The sequence below is a fragment of the Procambarus clarkii genome, chromosome 56, assembly GCF_040958095.1.
Source record: "Procambarus clarkii isolate CNS0578487 chromosome 56, FALCON_Pclarkii_2.0, whole genome shotgun sequence".
In the NCBI taxonomy this organism is placed as follows: Eukaryota; Metazoa; Arthropoda; class Malacostraca; order Decapoda; family Cambaridae; genus Procambarus; species Procambarus clarkii.
Window position 1 is genome coordinate 16494987 of NC_091205.1, and position 10666 is coordinate 16505652.

The following is a 10666-nucleotide window of genomic DNA, read 5'->3' on the forward strand; positions in this document are numbered from 1 at the left end:
TTATCCTTGAATATACCATTGCTATCCTTAAATATACCATTGTTATCCTTGAATATACCATTGTTATCCTTGAACATACCATTATCTTTGAATATACCATTGTTATCCTTGAATATACCATTATTATCCTTGAATATACTATTGTTATCCTTGAATATACCATTGTTATCCTTGAATATACCATTGTTATCCTTGAATATACCATTGTTATCCTTGTATATAGCATTGTTATCCTTGAATATACCATTTTTGTCCTTGAATATACCATTGGTATCCTTGAATATACCATTGTTATCCGTGAATATACCATTGTTATCCTTGAATATACTATTGTTATCCTTGAATATACTATTGTTATCCTTGAATATACCATTATTATCCCAGAATATATCATTGTTATCCTTGAATATATCATTGGTATCCTTGAATATACCATTGTTATCCTTGAATATACCATTGTTATCCATGAATATACCATTGTTATCCTTGAATATACTATTGTTATCCTTGAATATACCATTGTTATCCTTGAATATACTATTGTTATCCTTGAATATACCATTGTTATCCTTGAATATACCATTGTTATCCTTGAATATACCAATGTTATCCATGAATATACCATTGTTATCCATGAATATACCATTGTTATCCTTGTATATATCATTATTATCCTTGAATATACCATTATATATCATTTTATGGTATTAATATATTATCGACTTGATAACGGTCCAGGACGGACCGAAACGTCGTCGTCTCATCATTTGATGAGTAGTTTGGTCATCATATCTTCAGACACGTTATTGTGACTCATTGTCTGCATATGTATACCCTTCGTATATTAAATACATCTTCAGAAGGTCTTCAGAAGGTCTTCAGAAGGTAGGACCTTCTGAAGATGTATTTAATATACGAAAGTACTTAAGGAAATTCCTGTTTCATTTTTCCTCCGTGGTCTGACATTGTCACATTCTTAATCACGTGTTTATTTTCGTGATATACACACATGTATACCCTTGTATATGCTTGTATACTCCTATGTATGCAAGTATACTCCTAGTATAAGAATGACCTTGTATTTCATCTTATTTGGTATCTATGCTTGCAGGATTGAGCTGTTAGCTATAAGCGTTAGCTCTTAGCGTTAGCTCTTAGCGTTAGTCTCTTAGCGTTAGCTCTTAGCGTTAGCTCTTAGCGTTAGCTCTCAGCGTTAGCTCTCAGCGTTAGCTCTCAGCGTTAGCCACTTAGCTTCTGTTAGCCTTTTTAATCACCGGTTGTCTAATGTACTGACTCCCGACCTTATCATCTCTCCTACATATATTTCTCTCTCAACACACACACACACACACACACACACACACACACACACACACACACACACACACACACACACACACACACACACACACACACAGGAAGCAGCCCGTATAGCAGCTGTGTTAACTCTCAGGTATCTATTTACTGCTAGGTGAACAGGGGCATGGGAGGGGTGGATGGATCCCTTCCCATGGTGGATAGGGAGGGCCCATGGTGGGTGTGGAGGGCCCCCCATGATGGGTGTGGAGGGTCCATGGTGGGTGTGGAGGGTCCATGGTGGGTGTGGAGGGCCCCCATGATGGGTGTGGAGGGTCTATGGTGGGTGTGGAGGGTCCATGGTGGGTGTGGAGGGTCCATGGTGGGTGTGGAGGGTCCATGGTGGGTGTGGAGGGTCCATGGTGGGTGTGGGGGGTCCATGGTGGGTGTGGAGGGTCCATGGTGGGTGTGGAGGGTCCATGGTGGGTGTGGAGGGCCCCATGGTGGGTGTGGAGGGTCCATGGTGGGTGTGGAGGGTCCATGGTGGGTGTGGAGGGTCCATGGTGGGTGTGGAGGGCCCCATGGTGGGTGTGGAGGGTCCATGGTGGGTGTGGAGGGTCCATGGTGGGTGTGGAGGGTCAATGGTGGGTGTGGAGGCCCCATGGTGGGTGTGGAGGGTCCATGGTGGGTGTGGAGGGTCCATGATGGGTGTGGAGGGTCCATGGTGGGTGTGGAGGCCCCATGGTGGGTGTGGAGGGTCCATGGTGGGTGTGGAGGGCCCATGGTGGGTGTGGAGGGCCCATGCTAGTCATGGTCCGGGGGCCCACAAGGGTGTCCGGCAGTTTAAGACCACATATGTCAGTGGTTCGGCCTGCTACCGTTGTGGCCTTGGTTAAATATGTACACTATACTGTACGAATTGTTTCTGTATTCAGGCCAAGGTCGCCCAGACGGACGTATCGACTGAGCGGAAGATGGTATGGTCGGAGGGTGTGGTCGGTGGGTGTGGTCGGTGGGTGGTGGGGTCGGTGGGTGGGGGGGGTCGGTGGGTGTGGTCGGTGGGTGTGGTCGGTGGGTGTGGTGGGGTCGGTGGGTGTGGTCGGTGAGTGGTGGGGTCGGTGGGTGGGGGGGTCGGTGGGTGTGGTGGGGTCGGTGGGTGTGGTCGGTGAGTGGTGGGGTCGGTGGGTGTGGTCGGTGGGTGGTGGGGTCGGTGGGTGGTGGGGTCGGTGGGTGTGGTTGGTGGGTGGGTGGGGTCGGTGGGTGTGGTCGGTGGGTGGGGGGGTCGGTGGGTGGTGGGGTCGGTGGGTGTGGTGGGGTCGGTGGGTGTGGTCGGTGGGTGGTGGGGTCGGTGGGTGGTGGGGTCGGTGGGTGTGGTTGGTGGGTGGGTGGGGTCGGTGGGTGTGGTCGGTGGGTGGTGGGGTCGGTGGGTGGTGTGGTCGGTGGGTGGGGTCAGTGGGTGGGGTCGGTGGGTGTGGTCGGTGGGTGGGGTCAGTGGGTGGGGTCAGTGGGTGGGGTCGGTGGGTGGGGTCGGTGGGTGTTGGATGTTTTCGATTATCGATATAGAATCAAGGTCGTAGGGTGTGAATTTTATTGTTTTGAGGGTGCTAAAGGTGTGTGTGTGTGTGTGTGTGTGTGTGTGTGTGTGTGTGTGTGTGTGTGTGTGTGTGTGTGTGTGTGTGTGTGCGTGTGTGTGTGTGTGTGATTGTTTACAATCACACCTAATTGTACAAGCAGGGGCGCCACCCTCGACTCAGATTACAATCGTGCAAGGAATCTGCCTCCACCACTTAACTTGAGAGGCCATTCCAGATTCAAACAAATATCTGTCAGCCTTCTCAGTCGTGTACTTTGTTCTCTTGTTCCCGTACCACCCGGTCTAAATTGTTTATCTTGGCTCTTCTGTATATTTTCCCGATGATTTTGTATGTGGTAATCATGTCCAACACCCACACTCGACTGTCTCCTTCCATTCAATACCCAGTGTCTCTCCACCTATCTTTCGTACTGTCCATCCCATAGGCTCAAGAAATTGGGCCTCAGCATAAATATAATGTCTAATCTTTCCTATCATCTCTTTCGTGTGTGTGTGTGTGTGTGTGAGAGAGAGAGAGAGAGAGAGAGAGAGAGAGAGAGAGAGAGAGAGAGACTGTAAGGCATGTCTAATCTTACCCAATCTTACCTGGAAGACACGACATAATTACACTGTATAATACAAGCATACACCCCTGACTCTTGGAGACAAAGGGACCTGTATACACCGCCCTATGTATGACGTCCTGTATAAGGCGGGTCTTCATAGGTTACCAAGAAATACAAACTTAAGGGCGTATTAAAGCCAGGAAAATACACACATACGCGGAACAGCCAATTAAGGGGCAACTACAGGCCAATTATGACGCTATGGAGGGGGGGGGGGCATAGTAACACCATGAACAACCTATTGCAAATTGTTCCTTGTTCAACGTTAGGTGTGTGTCGCTAGCAATTAGCGGAAGATAATTACCTTACTGCCTCGTTAGGTCCTTTGTTTGCCGGCGCCCTATCAAGTAATCGCTGATGAATGGTAGAGGAAGAAGGTTATAATAGTACTCCATTACTTGTTGTGGCTAAGATGGCATAATAGACCAGGGTGGCAAATCGCAAAGTGCTAAGTTAATATTAATAGTTTTCAGAGAAAAAGTTGCAATAACGTAGATGGAAAACACACTGATGAAATGACAGCGACGGTGCTTAGATGAGTCCTCGATCCTTGTGTAGCCGTGACTGAGGAAGGGTGAGAGAGAGAGAGAGAGAGGGAGAGAGAGGGAGAGAGAGGGAGAGGGAGGGAGAGGGAGGGAGAGGGAGAGAGGGAGAGAGGGAGAGGGAGAGAGAGAGAGAGAGAGAGAGAGAGAGAGAGAGAGAGAGAGAGAGAGAGAGAGAGAGAGAGAGAGAGAGAGAGGCAGAGAGGGAGGGGCAGAGAGGGAGGGGCAGAGAGGGAGAGGGAGAGAGAGAGAGGGAGAGAGAGAGAGAGAGAGAGAGGGGGGGCAGAGAGAGAGAGAGAGAGAGAGAGAGGGGGGGGGCAGAGAGAGAGAGAGAGAGAGAGAGAGAGAGAGAGAGAGAGAGAGAGAGAGAGGGAGAGAGAGAGGGGCAGAGAGAGAGAGAGAGAGAGAGAGAGAGAGAGAGAGAGAGAGAGAGAGAGAGAGAGAGAGAGAGAGACAGTATGAGGGAAGGTGAGGGGGGAAGTGGGTGATGACCAAGCAGTGGTCATAACCATGAAGTAAAGTCTGCCACAAAGGGGTGTTAGCCGCGCCTTCACAGCTAAGGGTAGATGCATATTTCATCTTCAGTCGGAATATGTGTCAGAATACTGGACTTTCGAGAGCATATTTATTGTTATACTTTTAGATGGAGTTCCCAAAAATGTAGTTGAGAGCCTACGTCAGGTAAGATAACAGTAAAGGAGTCACTTTATTAGCAAAGTTCGTGTTGGTAAAGCTTCTAACACGCACAACGTTTCCTAAAGTGCATCACAAAGATAACGAAATAGGTAAAGATAAGGACAGGCTAAGTACTGTACTCCCAACCGATCGGATTAATGATGGAATCGACTTATACGTTAAAAATGCGATCTTATAGTACAAAATATAGCGCCATAATATTTACGCATTCTCTAGGTGGGTTACTTGGGATCGTTCTTTCTGTTTGGGCATTGTTTACAAAGTGGGAGTTAGAGAGGTTGTGCTGGCGTGTCAGAGTAATGGAAAGTGGGGGAATGAATACCGTAGACTTCAACGGCGACTGAGTACTGTTTTCTACCCAAGGATCAGGTTGGGTTACCGTTACCTGTGGCAGGTGGCTGCAGGTGACGGGTCTCCCAATCCTGAGCACTCCAGTTGCAAACTCTGTGAGCAGGAACTACGGCATGATCTCCCGCACTACATCACTGAATGCCCAGTTATTAGACCTTTCAGACCAGTTGGCATGAGGTACCTGGAGCTTTGCAATTACTTTATTCACTCTCGTATTCTTGAAGATATCCTCACAGTATACCCAAAATTTGCCAATGCAGGCTATTAAACACATGGCTCTGTATGACTAACCATCCTGCGAGATGGGGACTTGTATTATCACTGCTACCTTATTCAATGTTGTGGTGTTGATATCCTCAAAATGCATCCGGAGTCTGCCAGTGCAGACCGCTTATCACATGCCTCTGTATGACTAACCATCCCCTGTGTGATGGGGATTTCTTAGCATCACCTAGTTAGCTTTTTTGACACACTGTACTCCACTTCATATAGTCTAGGGTAGCTGCACTAATGCAGATGTACCTCATGTATTAATGAAAAAAAAAATCTTTCATAAAACTAACAGTGACAGGATGAACTTCGAATAGTTTTGTGTTGCTTATCAACTCTTGTTCTCTTGTTATAAGATTCCAGGCGTCTGCACTGGTCATTGTCTGCTGTCAGCACCTGTTGTCATATCCTGCTGTCAGCACCTGTTGTCATATCCTGCTGTCAGCCGGTGTTTAGGCTTGGGATGTCATCTGTGTCAACTTTTGTTATCCCGCTGTCACTGTTTCTCATTTGTCGTCAGCTGTTGTCATAAATTGTCAAACGTCAGCTACTGTCAGTATATGTCAGCTGTTGTCAGTATATGTCAGCTGTTGTCAGTATATGTCAGCTGTTGTCAGTATATGTCAGCTGTTGTCAGTATATGTCAGCTGTTGTCAGTATATGTCAGCTGTTGTCAGTATATGTCAGCTGTTGACAGTATATGTCAGCTGTTGACAGTGTTTATCAGCATCACCTCGTATGTTTATACAACACGAGGCCCTGCTATGCATGCCTGCTTACTTGGCTCCATTCACTGAGACCAAGCTTCAGTTCTTGGGTTCCGGTTTTTGACAGTGGATTATTATGTTATTCTCGACCATCTTGTCCTCGACAATATATATAAATATATATATATATATATATATATATATATATATATATATATATATATATATATATATATATATATATATATATAAAGTTTGTGAGGGTACCACCTCTGGTGCCAATGTGGGGACCCATAGCCTCGGAGAAGAAAATAAAAAGTATTCAGAGGAGACCTTGTGGTTTTTCACTGAACACTAATATTATCTTCTACTATATATATATATATATATATATATATATATATATATATATATATATATATATATATATAAACATTACAGAAAAGGTGAGCTCTAATTCTAGCATGTATCTAATCTATATTTTCTTATGACGTTCTTCACTTGAGTCGAAAGTTGAACATTTAACTCTCCAAAGATAATTTTAGCTTTGGCCTGACGCTAAGAGATGCGTTTCTTTGATCCTGTCAACATTTTCAAAGTTGAAGTGACTACAATTTAGCTGAAGCAGCCGAGTATATACAACCGAGATTGAGGTGAAGTGTTGCATAGGGTCCTTATAGACTCACTGCAGCTTACCCATCTCCAATGTTTCAGGGTCAGGGCAGCATACTCATATTTGCATTTCAAACAATGGAAGGATTAGAACAGTATATTTAAAAAAAAATCATCATTTTGATATATCTGTGCTTCATTCTGTGCATCTGGGAGAGATTGTCTTCAAGTTTCCTAAAAGAATTCTGTCTCCTGTTGCTAAGGATCTTCTTTTCCTTGGGGTGGATTTTGTCTTATTTTTTTATTGATTGTTGCCGCCGGAGGCGGCTAGTTTATTGTGCACCCCATACCCATCCTGTGAGCGGTAGCTCACAGGATGGGTATGGGGTGCTTTTCATGGGGTGCATGATGGGGTGCATGATGGGGTGCATGATGGGGCGCATGATGGGGTGCATGATGGGGCGCATGATGGGGTGCATGATGGGGTGCATGATGGGGTGCATGATGGGGTGCATGATGGGGTGCATGATGGGGTGCATGATGGGGTGCATGATGGGGCGCATGATGGGGCGCATGATGGGGTGCATGATGGGGTGCATGATGGGGTGCATGATGGGGTGCATGATGGGGTGCATGATGGGGTGCATGATGGGGTGCATGATGGGGTGCATGATGGGGCGCATGATGGGGCGCATGATGGGGTGCATGATGGGGCGCATGATGGGGCGCATGATGGGGTGCATGATGGGGCGCATGATGGGGTACATGATGGGGTGCATGATGGGGTGCATGATGGGGTGCATGATGGGGTGCATGATGGGGTGCATGATGGGGTGCATGATGGGGCGCATGATGGGGTGCATGATGGGGCGCATGATGGGGCGCATGATGGGGTGCATGATGGGGTGCATGATGGGGTGCTTTTCTTTGTACAAAAGTGTTTGCAGCTTGCTGCTCAGTGTCAGGAATATGGTTCACCGAAAGTACATAAAACAGGTATTCCATTTCGCCCCAATTTATCATGGGTTGGGACTCTCAGTTACAAATTAGCTAAGTTTGGAACCCTTAACATTGAACAGATATACACCGGTAAATTCCTTTGATTATGTGACAAAAACATTTGCAGTAGAGTTTGATTTTCTAGTCTTAATGGTAAGATTTGTTGAGTCATTGCTCGGTAAAATTCCTTTGTTAGAAATTTTTGATGTTTATATTGACCAGTTTTTTGCTAAATTAGCTAATTAGCAATTATTTTTTGTTGCTAATTTTTTCTTTTTTTTTTTGCTTTGTTCAGGTTTCATTAGGAAACAGTTTAAATCGTTTTTAAAGTTGTCAGAACGAATTCTATGTTTACCAACTAATATTATAAAGAAGTTGACAGAGTTGGGATGGATTCGCTGTCGGGCGCCTCTCTTGCGAATGTATAGTTGAGTTCTTAGGAGAATAGTCACATCGCCTTGATTTTATACCGTTTATATAAGATATAGTGATGACAATTTTTTGTGTTTGTTTAAAGCTCTCGCTCATATTGATGTATATATTGCTTATTTGAATTATACTGCTGAATCTGAATTTAATAATTTGTTGTTATTTCTTGATGTAAAAATGGGCGATGTTAATGGCTTTAATACTGGAATATATAGAAACCATATAGAAATATGTAGAAAACCTTATACAAAATATATAGAAAACCAAATATATATATATATATATATATATATATATATATATATATATATATATATATATATATATATATATATATATATGTCGTACCTAGTAGCCAGAATGCACTTCTCGGCCTACTATGCAAGGCCCGATTTGCCTAATAAGCCAAGTTTTCCCGAATTAATATATTTTCTCTAATTTTTTTCTTATGAAATGATAAAGCTACCCATTTCATTATGTATGAGGTCAATTTTTTTTATTGGAGTTAAAATTAGCGTAGATATATGACCGAACCTAACCAACCCTACCTAACCTAACCTAACCAATCTTTATAGGTTAGGTTAGGTTATGTAGCCGAAAAAGTTAGGTTAGGTAAGGTTAGGTTGGTTAGGTAGTCGAAAAACAATTCATGAAAACTTGGCTTATTAGGCAAATTGGGCCTTGCATAGTAGGCTGAGAAGTGCGTTCTGGCTACTAGGTACGACATATATATATATATATATATATATATATATATATATATATATATATATATATATATATATATATATATATATATATATAAATAAAACCAAATCATGTTGTTTGGCTTTGAACGTTAATTTGTCTGTCCTTGAGATGTTTAAAAGAAATGTAATTACAATTTATTGAACAGAGCTTATATGTTATACTCGGTATAGTTTCGGCATTGAAATAACGTTCTAGAACAATGATTATCCTTTCAATGGGGTACATACCTCCATAAGAAGCTTTTTGCATGACAAATGTTGTCTTCCCTTCAGGGCTATACTGTGCAGAAAGATCTGGGATATATTAGGTGGTTATATGATGGTTATATTAGTTTCTGTTATATTACTAATATAATATACTAATATATTATATTAGAAATCAACGGAGTCAATTATTTTAACAGTGTTATCCTTGAAGTGATTTTAGATTTATCTTCATTGGTTTGAATACCATTGGTTCCCATTTTAAATTTAAGATCATTCTACCACTCGGTTGGAATATTCAACTGTTCCAACTGTTCAACTGATATGCTTCAACTGTTCAACTGATATGCTTCAACTGTTCAACTGATATGTTCCAACTGCTCAACTTATATGTTCCAACTGTTCAACTGATATGTTCCAACTGTTCAACTCATTCAACTGTTCCAGCTGTAATGTTAAGACACATCGGCAGTTCTAATAGGCACACCGAAATTAGGTTGTTGGAACATCCAGAAATGCCGTGAAGAACTGGTTTGTTATTACTGATACCATCGACATTCTTCGAAATTAGAGAACATTCGCGGAAGAGGTTCATATTTTCAATGAATATAGTTTCAAAATGTTTGATATTTGTAATAGTGGCTATTTTGATAATAATAATAATAATAATAATAATAATAATAATAATAGAGTGTTTGCGTGTTTTAAAAACTTCGACCTTTATTGAGTAATAATCTTTCGTGTGAAATAATGTTTCGTGTGAACAACTTCATACATGTCAGGTTTAAAGAAAATTCTTTAGTCTCCCCTTTTTCAAGGCAAGTTTTTTTTTTTTTTTACATATTTTTCCATTTAGATTGAGTTAATTTTTTTTTTTTTGGTTACTGGCTATAGAAACTAGTTTACATTAAATATTATTTGTAATATTTGAATTTGAACTGTTTAATGTTGACTTACAGTCTTTATGTATTTTGTATTGAGTGTTTTTGCATAATTAGCGGGTATCGTTGTATATTTTGTCTATTTTATGAATAACTGGTCTTAATTTTTCACTAATATTCGTCAGTATCTAGTTTAATTCAGAGTAAATATTGAGTGCTTTTGTTATATTTTATACAGTGTTGATAAGGGCTATTATCTTTGACGTGATTTATAATCAGTTAGTATTTTGTGATTGTAATTAGTTAGTATTTTTGGCAAGGCATTTTTGTTTGATTACTTTTATGTAAACATTTCAACTGAAATTTATTTTTGCTTTATCAATTCTTGCTTAATTAGTTTTAGGTCTGATGAACAAGGAGTTGTTCCAAACGTTTACTGAGTTTTTGAATAAAAGTATTATTAAATTAGTATGTTTTTCACAACATTAGGTCATAATTTCTATGATTATATATAAATATATATAATGCACACACATATACACACGAGAGTCAGGTGCGTTACAGTATATATTTACGTGAGTTCATTCACTCATCGTTAATGTTGTAGTGATGTTACTCTATTCACCTAGTTGTGTTTGCGGGGATTGAGCTTTGCTCTTTCGGCTTGCCTCTCAACTGTCAATCAACTACTTAATTTTTTCCCAACACCACACACACACACCCCAGGAAGC

The 10666-nt window shown here is 41.9% G+C and overlaps 1 protein-coding gene across 1 annotated transcript in view; it reads left to right on the top strand.

Moving 5' to 3' along the window:
* LOC123747890 (carbohydrate sulfotransferase 10) overlaps positions 1-10666 on the top strand; it is a 257272-nt gene that overhangs the window by 31018 nt on the left and 215588 nt on the right. The window lies entirely within an intron of this gene.